This window comes from Sturnira hondurensis, unplaced genomic scaffold (genome assembly GCF_014824575.4).
Source record: "Sturnira hondurensis isolate 20B ecotype Veracruz unplaced genomic scaffold, ASM1482457v3 Scaffold0014302, whole genome shotgun sequence".
NCBI classification, from domain to species: Eukaryota; Metazoa; Chordata; class Mammalia; order Chiroptera; family Phyllostomidae; genus Sturnira; species Sturnira hondurensis.
In genome coordinates, this window is record NW_028086933.1 from 1,165,698 (window position 1) to 1,180,267 (window position 14,570).

The 14,570-nt window shown below is 38.1% G+C and overlaps 1 protein-coding gene across 1 annotated transcript in view; it reads left to right on the plus strand.

Annotated features, from left to right (window-relative positions):
• CTNNA3 (catenin alpha 3) overlaps positions 1 to 14,570 on the plus strand; it is a 1,522,505-nt gene that overhangs the window by 783,200 nt on the left and 724,735 nt on the right. The gene's annotated exons all lie outside the window — the stretch shown is intronic.

Genomic DNA, 14,570 nt, shown 5'->3' on the forward strand with positions numbered 1-14,570 from the left:
CAGCCGACCCTTGGGAAAGGGAACAGTGGTCATTAAATAAAAACTTAGTATTTAAGGCTCTAAACCTATCTGAGCCAAGCTACATTATATCATTTATTAAGTTGAATTTACTGAGTTTTGTTCAGTGCTAAATAGTGGTGAAGCAAAGGTGTTATCTAGTCTGCCTTGCAAACTTCAGATGAAGAGAGGCATATAAATCTCTTGAAGAGACGGTCAAATAGTGGCAGGAGCTGCTTCAGATTCAAAGGCCATTTCGAATAGTTATTTTATAGTTTCCCTTTTGAATATACAGTATTTAGTTTTGCCTGTCAGATATGTGGGTGTTTTCTAGGCTCTGTTCCATAGCATTAATTAGAGCTTACTGAAGGACCTCAGAAATCTCTGCATTGATTGTGGAAGAATTACTCACTAAATCTGCATTTTTGAAAGGATGTTGTAGCACAGGCATCTATTACACATACCATGGGCCAAATGATATTTCATGTTCAATGTTGCTCGTTGGACCAAGAATGGAAATATCTTTTGCCACCAGTGCCTGTCTTCTTCTGTGCTTTTGTGGGGACCTGTCACTCGCCCCTCTTCCTTCCAGGGAAACTAAAACTAACAAAACTAGATGAGGGACTAGGCTTGGTTATAAGCGGACTTTCTATTCCTTCTTTCCTAAATTAAAGACTGTTCAGCACTTCCCAACGCTTTGCCTTTTGCCATGAGGCCCCAACAGGGCAAAGAGAGAAACAGAGGAAAACCCATGAGAGACAGGACTGTGAGCGAGTCCTCCCCACCGTTTGTTTAACTACACTTACCAGGGAAGTTGTTGCTTCTTTAGGGACCAACAGACTGAAAATATTCCTCCACTATTTTGAAGTGGAGGATGTGGAAAAAATGTTCTTTGTGTAGGGAAATACAAGCAAAAGGCAAGAAGCACTCCCAATAGTGACAGTCGGTATGGGGAGATCAGCTCTGGAAGGGGAGGTCTGCCCGTTTCTGTGCCCCATTTTACAGAAGAGGAAACTGAGACCCATGGAGGTGATGTGATTTGCCTAAGCTCACACATCCCATAAGTGGAAAAGCTAGGACTTAAACCTAGCCCCTGAATTACTAAGTAGAGATTTTTTCCCTCCACATTAGTATTCTGAATGAAAAAAAAAAAACCTTAGAAAGATCTGTTTGGAACTAGTCTTAGAATTCTCAGTTTGAATAGAGAAGGGTTTTCTTTGGAGCTGCATTGTGAATCTAAAATTTGCATCACTCTGTTAGCAGGGCACTAGGTGTGTCCGGGGCAATCCTCGAAAGCTGGTTCAGTGCCCTTAGGATTTCTGCCTTTTGATGACCTTTCCCTTTGACTGATCTGAACACGGTCCTTGGGCCTGTTCTCTGAGAATGATTAATATTCTACATATTTCCTTACAAACATCCTTCTTCTTACTGCCCTGTCCCAATAACAAATACCCAACATGTGGGTGCTTCCAAGGCAGCCTTTGGGATTTAAAATGAAAATAACTAGGATGTTCAAAAAGAAGGTAAAAAAAGCAACTATATTCCTATCTCCCACCATCCCTTTAATTTTATACAGTGGGGTAAATTCTCTCCCTAATCTCGGATGCAAAGTCGAGCGATCTCAAAACCTTGCTGGTTATCGTAGGTGTTTGGTGTCACTCCTCCCTTTCTGGTTGATTATTAGAATGTAATTGTGGAAACTCCCATCTCCATTTACACTTAACCCCAGTTTCCCATTTTGGACCATTGCGGGAAGATCGGTAGTTGGGAAAGGGATGTTATGGCCTTTTTAATTTCTTTTTCTTCCCCTTTCTGGCATGGAGCAAGGGGATGGAGGAGACATCAGCAGAACAGAAAAGGTGTTGCTGGCTCTCTGGGTGTTGAGAGCTGTTTTTCTGGACTTGCTATATGGGGTAGGGTCCCAGCGAAAGAAAACATAGTGCACCAAGCTGGTAATTTGAGGAGAATATATGAAAGGGCTTTTTAATTTTTAAAAATTTATTTTTTATATAGGTATGGACAAGGTTTGGGGGAACCACCAAAGGGTAGAACAAGATCCTGGGCCCGCAACTGCTGAGAGCTCACCCATCCCCAGGCCCAAAGGAGTGAGTGAGGGAGAGGTTCCCGGATGCTGGAAGGGTAGCTGTGTGAAGAAGGTTGCCCGCCAGGCTCTGTGGTTTTCAGGAGGGGAACGTAGTAAACATGCGGCATCCCCAGAGTGGCAACTAGAAATTAAATAGCCAGTCTCACTCTCCTCCCACCCTCTTGTGCCTCTCATTGGCCAAACCCACCTGAAAGTGGGGAACAAAGGAGCATCTTTATGACGTTTGGGCTGTGGGGTCAGAGAGTGTGGTGAAAAATGGTGGAGGGTGAATCTGGAGGGGCAAATGGAAAAGTTTGACACAGACGCTTGCACAGGGGCCTCTATGTCACCAGCAACTCACTTGATATTTGTGGTTGCTTCTTCTGCACCTGACTACTTATTCTCAAAGTCCAGTAGTTTCTATAACTCCTCTCGGGAGTTATGGCTTTGTTTTATTCACTGCTCTAAGCAATGATCTTGAAAAAGTCAGATGACCCCAGAACGGCGATCTTTAGCAGGAAGCTCATGTCTGGACCACGGGAAATGTTCAGACATTGCAATTAAGTCACCGATTCTGTCTGTTCATCAGTAGACTAGCCCGCCGCCCCCAAGTAGATTTCTCAAGACAGAGTTTACACTTGCTCATTGAATCTCAGCCTCCAGGCGTTCGTATCATGCTTTCTATAAGGTGCCATTGAAGTCTCTTACCAGATTTACGTGGGTGAGGATGTAGGGAGGAGGATGGGAATCCCAGATTAGCTTTGTCCATTGCTCTTCACGAAAACTTCCTCAGTCTGCACACATTTCAACCTTTACACTTTCAGTAGAGATATAATGTTCAGAGTCTTATAAATGGTTGTTAATTATTTCTTTTGAAAATCATCATCTTGGTCTGTCTCATCAGTGTGAAATGCCCTATGTGTGTCTTGGTGCTTCAGTTAAAGCCAAAAAAAAAATAATATAAAGAGAAATGGAAAATTTCATATATTGGGTAGGGTTTGGGGCTAGGGTGTAAGAAAGAAGAAAATATTTTTGAGCAGGGGTCATTGGGTAACTCTGAAATTATACAATTATGCCATATAAGTATTTATTCTGACTGCACATAGTTAGATCCTGTTTATAAGGTTTTTTTTCTTATTAAAGATGTATACACAAATCAAGATTTATAATAAATAATACTTTTCACTCAGTATGCTAATAATACTTTTCTACTTAGTATGCTAAGTAGATTTTCTGTAAAAGAAAGTATACTTCAAGAGAGAATATACTTATTCTCTTTATTTGTAAAGAAATTTTAATTTTAAAGGAAATTAGTACCTGTTAATTTATTTTAGAAGAAAATTCCAGAATCCAAATTTTTTTGAAGTGGAGTCTGTTTAAATTTTCTCCATTCTGCAGAATCTGAAACTCTATGAATTATGAACCTTGAAAGTGCTAATTAAATATAACAGTGATAGAAATGATTTCTTTTGATCAGAAAAGAATAAATCTATTGTATTCTTATTTTATAATGTTAAAAATAAACATGTTTTTGAAGACACAGATTACAGTTGATGGTGAGAGTAAAAACTATAATAAGAATGCTGGAAACCTGTCTGGTCTAGATTTCACATGTACACGCCATGAAAAAAACATTGTTAGTCTCTAAACTTTATAAAGCTCTGTAACTTTATAGAGCTCACTCTTGGGTGAAGTTTCACATATTGAGCATAATTACACTAGAAAACCTGGCTTTGGAAAGAAAAAGAGTGGGAATTAAGCTTAAGAAACTGGAGGAATGGAATAAGATAAAATTTTCATGAGACGAGTGTTGTTCTAATAGTTTACCTCCCAAAGCATTGTAGAGACAGAAAAATTGCAAGAGAACAACAGTTCTATTTCAAAGACAAAAAAATAATTGATTTGATCTATGTGTATAATGCCATATCATTGCTTATTAGACTCTGGAGTGGTTTTAAATGTGAAAAAAAGGAGTCTATGCCAAAAGAACTCAAGGTATAATTGACAACATGAAACATTTCATTCTCCCACTTTCTTACAGATGCTCTTATGTTAGCATCACAGATGTTTTTTTCATGATAAGCCCTCTCCCAGAGCTGGCTGCTGGGTCATGCTTTTCAAAATCAAAAGGATTTCTAGAATGAGGCAGACCTTCCTCTCAAATATGCTGAAAATCTCTGACAATGACTTGATAAAGGGGTTTTGGAAGTTAAAGTGTCAGTAAAGACATAATGTACAATTCAACCATTGTGTAAACTAGACAATGTGTAAATTTGGCCTAGATGTCTATATTTTGTCTACACTGACTGTCCTGAAGGATTTTCAAGGGCTCAGTATCTGGTATAGAAATAAGATTTCTACAGTCTTTCTATTGGCTATAGCAAATCCTCCTTCAACACAGATCAATATCATATTTTCTCTGTTTATTTATTCATATAGCAGTCAATTATTTTTAAATATTCATTTGAATCGATAAATACTGAGCACACACTATGGACAAGCACTGGTATGAATATAGCAGTGAATAAAATGGTTTCTGCTCTCTGCTCTCCGTCATCTTACAACTATTCTTACTCATAATGAATGTAATTGTTAAATGACAGTTGCTACTCTACATTCCTTTATGTCCATTGTCTCACATCGCTTCCACGATGATCTCTAAAATGGGTGTTGTCGTCCTCATTGTGTAGGAGAGGGGACTAGGGTTTAACTTCCATAAGTGGCATGTGGTCATTGTGGTACTAAATCTCGGCACTAAGATATGAAGAATATCTATCTGGTTCTCCTGTTGCACTAACTTTTCACAGCAGTTTAACCAATATTTTTAAATGTAAATAGAAAATGTCTTGAACATTTTCTATTTCTTTTTCAAGCTGAAAAAGAAACCCAGTTTAAAAGGCACAGAAATTATTTAAATGCTAATGCCACAAATGACTGACGTAGTCAGTTTTGATTGTGATAGTTGCCAGATTTTTTATTTCATTGTTTTAAATGGTCAATCCTAAAAGCAATGTACCTATTCAAACAGAAACAACGACAAAACACACAAAAACACACAAACCCGTGAGACTGACAGGTGTTCTATTATTTTGCTGTTTAATAAAAATATTATCTTACCTTTAAATAAAGCTGTCATTTTATATAACAAATGAAAAATTTTTAAAAAATGTAAATGCTCCCAGATTAAAAAACAGCTCTTATGGTTTAATAACTGGATTATATCTATTTTTGTTTTTTCTCCACGTGAGTCCTGAGACAAGTATTTAGGAACCATTAACATACACAGTGTTTTTGGATTCTGCCCTAAACACAAGGAAAACCTAGAACTTTGAACATATTCCCTTCATCTAATAGCAGCCATGCATAGAAACTGTCACTGACCTAGGAACTGACAAGATCTGAAACCCATTAGAGCAGGGCTCACATGTGTAGCTTAGTGCTGAATCACTGAATTGATTACTACCTCAATTCAATTAATAAACTTTTTCTTTTCAATTTTTTCTTATTAAGAACAGTGTTGGTTCCTGAGTTGGCTGGACTTGAGGGTAGGACAAGAAACTCTGTCAGGAAGAAAGGGGGAAATGGTGGGCATGGAATGAGACAAGTTATCATGAAAGATCATAGCGTAAGGTAGAAATCATGAAAGAATGTGATTTTAGGAACGTACCAGCTTGCTCCTGACTCTTCCATTCTTTTCCAAGGTTACTTATTGGTCTCTGGGGTAAATCTTTATATCTCTACTTATACATGTATGAAAGGGATCTTTCATAGAACCCAAAATTCATTTATAAAACAGCATGTATTTATTCTGACATATTTAAACATTAGTCACCTTCAAAGTACTCTTCATCTGATGCAATACACCTATAGCTCAAAAACTGTTTTTGAACTCATTGATTTTGATGCCTTTTGGGCTTCTTCCATGTTTTGTTTCATCTCTTTCACACTGAAGAAACGTTTTCCTTTGAGGACTTTTTTCATCTGGGGAAACAAAAAAAAAGATGCTCAGGACAAGATTGGGTTAATAAGGTGGGTGCAGCATGGGGGTTATGCCATTTTGGGTCAAAAACTGCTTAATTGTCAGTGCAGTGTTGGCAGGTGAACTTGTAAATCACCCATCATGAATTGGCCACATTGAAAGAGTCTTCCAAAAAAATTAGTGAAGCCAAATGCAGCCTCTCACAACAATGCCAGCTGGCACAATGATACAGATGGGTTTGTAGAACAGTCATCTGGCAGTGTAAGCCTGTACTGCAAGGGGCCTGCCCATCCGTAGATAATTCTGGATTTTGGGGAGGAGGGCATCCCCCTCGGACATACTAATTTTCCAAGGGGCCATCTTTAAAAGAGAAGGTCATGGTTTATATTTATCTCTAAGATTCAAAGGAAGTAAGTAACCTCAGCAGTAAAACAGTTTGAATTTTTACTGCAGTGCGAACCCAGGAATGTTTCTGTCATGCTTGGTGCATATTGGTTGAAACCCTACTGTCTGGCATAGGCATCTTTGGTGTGAGAATATGTACAACAGACTCCATTGTCATCCTCTCAGCGCTTGACTAGACACTAGGCTGCGTCAACAGAGAATTTTGGCACCAAATGCTTTCAGAGTTGGGAGGGACTCAAGATCAGAGAGTACAATAGCCTCCTTTTGCAGATGCAGAGACTAACGACAAGGCAGGTGATTCACCTCAGTTAAGGTCACCCGGGGAGCTTGTTTCAGATCCCCCATTGTCTGATCCATGGATTGGATTAGATTTCATACCACAACTATGTTGTACTTTCTTGTAGGGAATAACAGTAACAGTTTTTTAATAAAAATGCTAATTGAATAGGATATCTGACAGCTAACAGCATAGATGTTAGTTACTTTGACAAAAATATAAACATGAATATTATTAATAGGGCTGTTTGAATATTATTTACTATTCATTAAAGTGTGGTTAACCATTCTTCCATTTATCTATGTTGTCCACAGCTGTTAACTGAGTGCCAAACACTGTAGGAGGCACCAAGATTACTAAGCCTTGACAATTTATGAGATGAGGCAGAATGTAAATAAAAAATGATGAAAAGCCTCACAGATATTATACTTGAAATGTGAATATCTAGAGAGATTAGTGGGAACAGAATGAGAGGGGTTTTCATTTTTACATTTTATTTTTTATTGTGGTGTTGAGATTGAAAAGAGTCAGAAAGACGATGTAGGGAATGAGGCACTTGCACTGAGTCTTGAGTTAATGAATTAAGAATTTCAATGTTCATAGCAGCACAATTTACAATAGCCAAGAGTTGGAAGCAACCTAGGTGCCCGTCAGTAAATGAATGGATCAAAAAACTATGGTACATATACACAGTGGAATTCTATGCAGCAGAAAGAAAGAAGGAGCTCCTACCTTTTGCAACATCATGGATGGAACTGGAAAGCATTATGCTGAGTGAAATAAGCTAGGTGTTGAAGGACAAATACCATATGATCTCACCTTTAACAGGAAGCTAAACAACAAAACAAACAAGCAAGCAAAATATAACCAAAGACACTGAAATAGAGAACAGGCTGATAGTGACCAGAGGGGAGAGGGGAGGGAATTTCAGGGGAAATAGGGGAGGGATTTAGTGGAACATATATAAAGGATACATGGACAACAACTGAGAAGGGTGGAAATGGGAGGGAGGGGGGAGCACAGGGGTGGGATGGGATGGGAGTAATAGACAGAAAACTGTACCTGAAAAATAAATTAAAAATTTGGGGAAAAAAAAAGAATTTTCCTGTTGAACAAGAAAAACTTAGGGTAAGGACGTCAAACTCATTTTCACTGGGGGCCACATCAGCCTCGATGTTGCCTTCAAAGGGCCAAATGTAACTTTAGGACTGTGTAAATGTAACTACTCTTTAAGAGTTAAGTGAGGGCTCTGTGCTGCCACCTGGTAGAAACAAGGTGCCGGGCAGATAAAAAATGGTGGAAGGTTGGATTTGGCCCGAGGGCCTTGTGTTTGCTGCCTGTGGGCCTTAGGGCATTCAGCATGAAGACTTAGGGTATGGAAAAGCATGGGGAAATCAGCAGCAAGTGTAGTTTGGGAAGTCCAAGTGTTGGTAACAGTGGTGACGGTATTGATGAGTACAGTAACTGTAACATTTCTTGTGTTCCTCTACTTGCCCAAACTTGTACATTCTTTATCTCTGTAATCCGTAAAGTAATCTTATAGTAGTAGTAGAATTGCTGTATTATGTCTATTTTGTAGGTACAAGAAGTAAGATTTTGAGAGATTAATTTGTCCAAGGACACATAGCCGCCATGGAATACAACACAGATTCAAACACGATTTCAATTGAATCCCAAAACATCTATGCTATTTTGCTCATTATTTTAAGAGATGCATTTATATAATTCATGTAAAACATTAATTGGGATTTTAAGTTACAGCTCATTCAGGTATGGTAGATAAAGTCTGAGATTAGATACAGCTCAATTTGATCCTACCTCTTCCTGCATTTCCCCTTGGGATATGATACTGAACTTAATGAACTTCAGTGTCTTTACATACATATGTGAGAAGAATTACTGTGAGTGGCATTTGAGACAATACATGCAAAGTACTTTGCTGTGGGGAATCTTTCACAATCTTTGGTTTCCCCTTCTTGGCTCCAGCCCCACCTCAGCGGGCAGCTACCTGGGATGACATTTTATTTTCCTAAACAGTGTAAGAGTTCAAGGCACTGCAGTCTTCAACCTATTTATCTTGATAGGTAAGTCATTTTAGTTTTATAAAGTTATTTTTGAAAACCTCATTTCAAGTTTCAGAGTTAAGTTTCTGTTTCTTCTAGTTTTCTTTTCGTTGCACAGACCTTGCTTCAGAAAGATTTTTAGGAGGCCCCGTCAGGTTGTTACCCTCATCTGTTGTTTCCTATGGCGGCATTCTAGAAGAGATTTCATTGTTTCATGCTTGTCTATTTGTGTGTCTTTCATGCCTGAGAAATGTTGACAAGAATCTATGCCTCTATTATGTGTTAAGCCTAAAATATTTTTAAAGCTATGTCTGCAGAAAAGAACTCCATTAAGGGCATCGTACTTCATCTTTACCATGAAATAAAGAATTCCCATTTAAAGGGAGATGTGTCATTTTAAAAGGTTGAATAAAATGGCACACATTTAAAATACAAAAACAAAAACCAAAAAACAACAATAAAACTATTTTTCTTGTTGTTTAAATTTCATACAGGTCTCCTTTCTGCACTGATAACATTTTCATTTGATTATGAATTAGATAAATTTTTATTTGCTTTAAAACTAACCTTTAGTATTTGAAGCTTCATTTTTTTTTTGAGGTCAGCATCATGGCCTTCCTAGCTTAAATATCTTTTTTATTTGTATCATTTCAGATTTATATTATGAGTATATTTCCAACACATTTCAATGGCTACTTATGCAAGAGATTATACAATAAAAGCAATATACTACTCTAGAGTGATTTTTAGGGAACATGGCCCTTTCACAGAATTTTTAAGTTAGGACTATACGAACAATGTGGGGCAAACCTTTGTTTTATGAGTGTGGAAGTTAAGCCTCAGAAACACCAAGGCCTTTGCCGAAGATTACCTTTACCTAGTCTTTGTTCTCTATCATGCAACGGACCACTTTTGCACTCCTATTATGTGCAGAGCAGGTGCTAGGTGCCTTCTGGGACAAATTATACCGAGGAAGTTTCTCCCAAGGGTTGTGCAGACTAGTCAGAGAAATGCCTGAGAACAAGCCTTTAACCACAGGGAAAATGCTAATGAAATGAGCTATCCACCACCCTCCAACAATTCCAATACTGAAATCATCATCCTCATTTTTGACTGTTTTTTTCTTCGAAATGACCATCTCAATTCAAAGCACCATTATCTATCTTGCCCGTCATCACTGCCAGAAACCTGGACACCAGCTTAGGTTGTTCTCTTCTCTTTACCCCCCAGAACCTGTCAGTTATCATCTTATATAGCTGACTCATACAGAGTTTTTAAGACTGTTAATGCAACAATCTAGCTCTTTTGTGTGTCCTTAATCTCCCCAATATATTGTGCAGACTCCAGCCAAGTCAGTGTATTTGAAATAATGATCGGTCAGTGCCACTCACCTGCTTAACCTTTATGACTCCCAATTGCCTATAGAATCAACCTCATATTTTAATGAGTCAAAACCCTCCAAAATTCGACCTCTCCTCACACTTTTAGACTAGTTACTAAATACTCCCTAAGGACTATCGCTTTGCTAAGGCCATCCCTGTCCCCCTAGAGTGGGCTTCAATTTTATCTTCTCTTGGCTGACTCCTACATATCCTTCAATAGTCCGTTGATACCTCCATCCTCAATGGGAATACTGCTCCCACTGAAACGTGTATTACCCTGGATACCTGAACCAGGTTTCTGTCTGTTTCTGCCACTCGATGTGGGCTCCTCAAAGGCAGGCACTAGGTCTAATGTATCGTTGATCTTTAGTGTGGTGCCCGGCATACAGTAGATAATAAAGATTTTTAAATAGATTGAACTGTTCATTGAACCAAAAGGAATATAAAAGAGTATAAGAAAGTGTCATGGAAGAGAATAATTGGCTCCAACTGAGGTGATCAGAAAAGTGTCCATGTAAACTTTAGTAATTGAGTTGTACCTTAAAAAATGTCCACATCTAAAAAGAAGACACAAAATGCAAAGTGAGGGTTTTCCATGAGCATCATTCTTGAGTTTTTATCATATTACATAGAAAACAAAGGACCAGTTACCTCATTAGTTTTTGATGAATATATATGAGAGTAGATCAAGTAGATCATGTTCAAACTCTTGAACACCACCATCAAGAGTTTATTCTTAATTCCATCCACAACAGGAATAAAGGGCTTTAGAACACGGAAGGGTCATAATTTGACCTCAAGTTTACTAGAGAGTAAACACTTTGAGAATTGGAATTTGGTGCTTGTTTCTTGCTATTTTATTCTCAAATAAAGGGTGATTTGTGTAAATGTAGGAATTCATACAATTAGAAACAAAAGAGATATTTCAGAAGTGTTGTCTAATACATTTTTCTGAGGTGAGGGAAATGTTCAACATCTTCGCTGTAGAATACAGTAGTCACTAGACACAGGAGGCTATTGCTCACTTTAAATTAAGGAACTGAGGAATTGCTATTTTAATGATTCTTAATTAATTAAAATTAAAATTTAAATAACCACATGTGACTTAGTGGCTAGCATTTTGGACAGTACAGCATAGAAAATTCTCCCTAACAGGGTCCCAACAGGAAACAGATGGAACACTCAGGTTAGGATAAATCAAGGAGAGTTTATTTATAAAGAGACTTTTTTTTCTACGTGTGCTGCTTTAAGGGAACCACACCAGAGAGTGCATGCAATTAACTGTGGTAGTGACTTGGGAGCAATGGTGAGGCAGAATTTATGGTAAGACTCCTAGTTAAGATTATCAGCCTGAATCACATTAGGACATTATTTATATTATGCAACACTAATTTTAAGGAAATTTCATTGAATAAAGTTCATGCAAAAACTGTTCTTTTCAATAACATCTTTCCTGGTGGTTTACTTTCTGATGAAGAATGTGATTGCTTTCCCTATACAGTGCTGATCCATGCCATGTTTTCTTATTGTCTTTTCCCCTGGCTTTCTGCTGTAAATGGTAGCTTTTCCATTAGCCCGGCTGTGCCGACTTAATGGTGGCTCCTGTCAAGGCTTCCTTTCAGGAGATCCTCTCTTCTGAGCACCTGGGATGTAGGGAGGCTCTGGCTGTTATCTGTGCTGTGTTTTAACATCCTGCCCTTTCCATCCATCCCTTACCTCAGCACACACCACTCACCTTCAGTCCTAGCTCATTGCTTGATGATTTGTTAAGGCTTTGAAAACAGGCGGAATGGGGGCTTTTAAGCAAGATGGGGCTATTTCTTTTTGCTTTATTTATTTTTATGCCATGCAAACAGAGTTAAGAGGCATAAAATGGCTTGAATGAAGCCAAATAAATCTAGATAAATAGAGCAAGAATTCAATAAAAAGCTGGAGGTGAAAAAGAAGACAGATGGGGAGGAGGAGGAAGGAGAGAAAGGGAAGAAAGAAGGAAAAAAACCTTTTTACTTTTTTAAAAAAATTTTTTAAAGATTTTATTTATTTATCTTTAGAGGGGAAGGGAAGGAGAGAAGGAGAGAAATATCAATGTATGGTTGCCTCTCGTGAGTCCCCCGCTGAAAACTGGCCTGCAACCCAGGCATGTGCCCTGACTGGGAATCGAACTGCGATCCTGTGGTTTGCAGGCCTGTGCTCAATCCACTGAACTACACCAGCCAGGGCAAAAACTTTTTACTTCTTGTAATGATAGGAACTGTTCATTGTGATCTAGAGAACAAAATGCCCTTGACCCGGTGAAACATTTTAAACTAAGGTTAAGCTCTGGGTGGAAATTAGGAAATCATCTTTATAGTCCACATCGTATCTCTTCATGCCAACACCTCCTGTCTTTTTTATTAAAGTTTTGTATGCCACTGCTGCTCCCTCCGAGAAGGCTGACATCTTTTGATTGTTGTGGTGGCTCATATTGCAGAAGCTAGTGAGTTTTATGGCCAACACAACAGAAGTCTCTCATTTTATTCCTGATACTCTGTGTGGGGGCGGGTGTTTGAGGAGGGGATGCTCTTTGGGCCGCTCTTGCCGCTTTCTGACTACCTCTGATTTCATGAAGTGGAAAGAACTATAGCCAGGAACTAACACTGCGTGGGACTGGAGAATAAGAGCTAGGTTCTTTAGGTAAAACCATAAACTCTCTTACACCCCATTGTGTGTCCGTTTAGGCCATTGCCTCACATAGCCCTGCACTAACTTTTCACAGCTCTCCAGTGTTAGCATGGAGAACGCTGGGTTGTAGCTGGGACAACAACCACACTGTCATCCGGGTAATTGTCACTGTTGCCCTTATTGCTTCGACATCTAGAATTTTACTTCTCTCTCTCCTTCTTCCCACTCCCTTCACTGGACACAGTCTTCATCATGTACACATTTCACACTCACTTTCAAAAATAAAATGTGGTAAAGGAATTAGTAGTTTTTTACAGTGTGCCCTCTAGGAGACGTCTGGGAATGTCTGGGGTCAACTTTTGCCTTTCTTAGTGCCTGGGAGTTGCCATTACAATTGGTAGATGAGTGCAAGGATGCCAACCATTTTTTGATATGTAGAATGTGATTCCTAATTTTGGTGATTTTTTCCATCTTAAATGTCACTAATACTGTTTTTGTGAAAATCTAGGTCTAACTAAGGTTTAAGTGGGTACCAGAAACATCAGCCAATAGGGAGTTTTAAGGGTGTCTTGATAGATAGATGCTAAAATCTCCTTTAGAGTCTAGTATTGTATGACACCCACCTGTCATATAATAGGCCCCTAATAAAACTATGTTGTATTTTGAATCAAGTTGTTTATTTACAAACAAGTCTATACCATTCAAAAAGTCTTATGCAAGTTATTTTAGAAATAGAAAAAAATTAAGGTATACTTGCCAACATCAAGGTTCTAACAGTGGGTCATAAGAGTAATGATTATGCACAGAAACAAAATGAATATATTGGGAAATTATCCAAATGCTCTTATGGAACAAGGAAAGGTAAGAGTTTGGTGTTGAGCAGAGTCGTTGGAAAGTCTTTTTGGAAAGCATTGAAGAACAGGCAGGATTTTAATAGGGAATTATTTAGGGAGATACTTGCTGGAGTCTAAGGTACATCATATATACAAACTTGAAAAAAAGAGATAGAAAAATATAAGAATATTGTTACTATAAAGAACAGTACTTAAGAAAATGTGGTGGAAGCTAAGACTAAAAAGATAGGTTAAGATTAAATAGGGAGTCTTGAACTTCTTGTAAATGAGTCTTTTCACTTGAAGGTGTGGATTTACGTGTGAGTTTAGTCATTGAAAGTACTATATAGCATTCTGCCTAATGGTTTACACTGTGCCTTGATGGCCTTCTTTATGGGATCCATGCTGTACACTCCTTTAATTATCAGCTGCTTCAACATGCATCCCTGATTTTCAAGGTCTCCTTTCAAAAGCCCTATTCAGTTTATTAATTTAAATAGTAGCAATTTTCTGGAAGTGAATCACATAATGATTTTTCTCAACCTCCTTTATATAAGATATCACTGAAAAAAGTATGATTAGATTCCATTTAGGTTGTCTCCCACAAAAGTAATGTGTAGAAAATACCAACCAAGGTGACTATGTGCTTAATAGCCTAAGGATTTAGGTTAAAGAAATAACAGAGAGAACTCTTCTGCTTAAAGGATGAGTAGGTATGGCATGAATTATTTTAAAGAACCGAAAACAGCGTCCAGTTCTTAAGAACTTGAAACACTTTGTTCTTGGAATATTGTCAGCTAAAATTGTGGTCAACTTTTGCAAAGTGTATGAATTTGCACTGCATATTTTATTTAGTGTTTAGCAAAACTCCAATATGGTTCTGCATAACT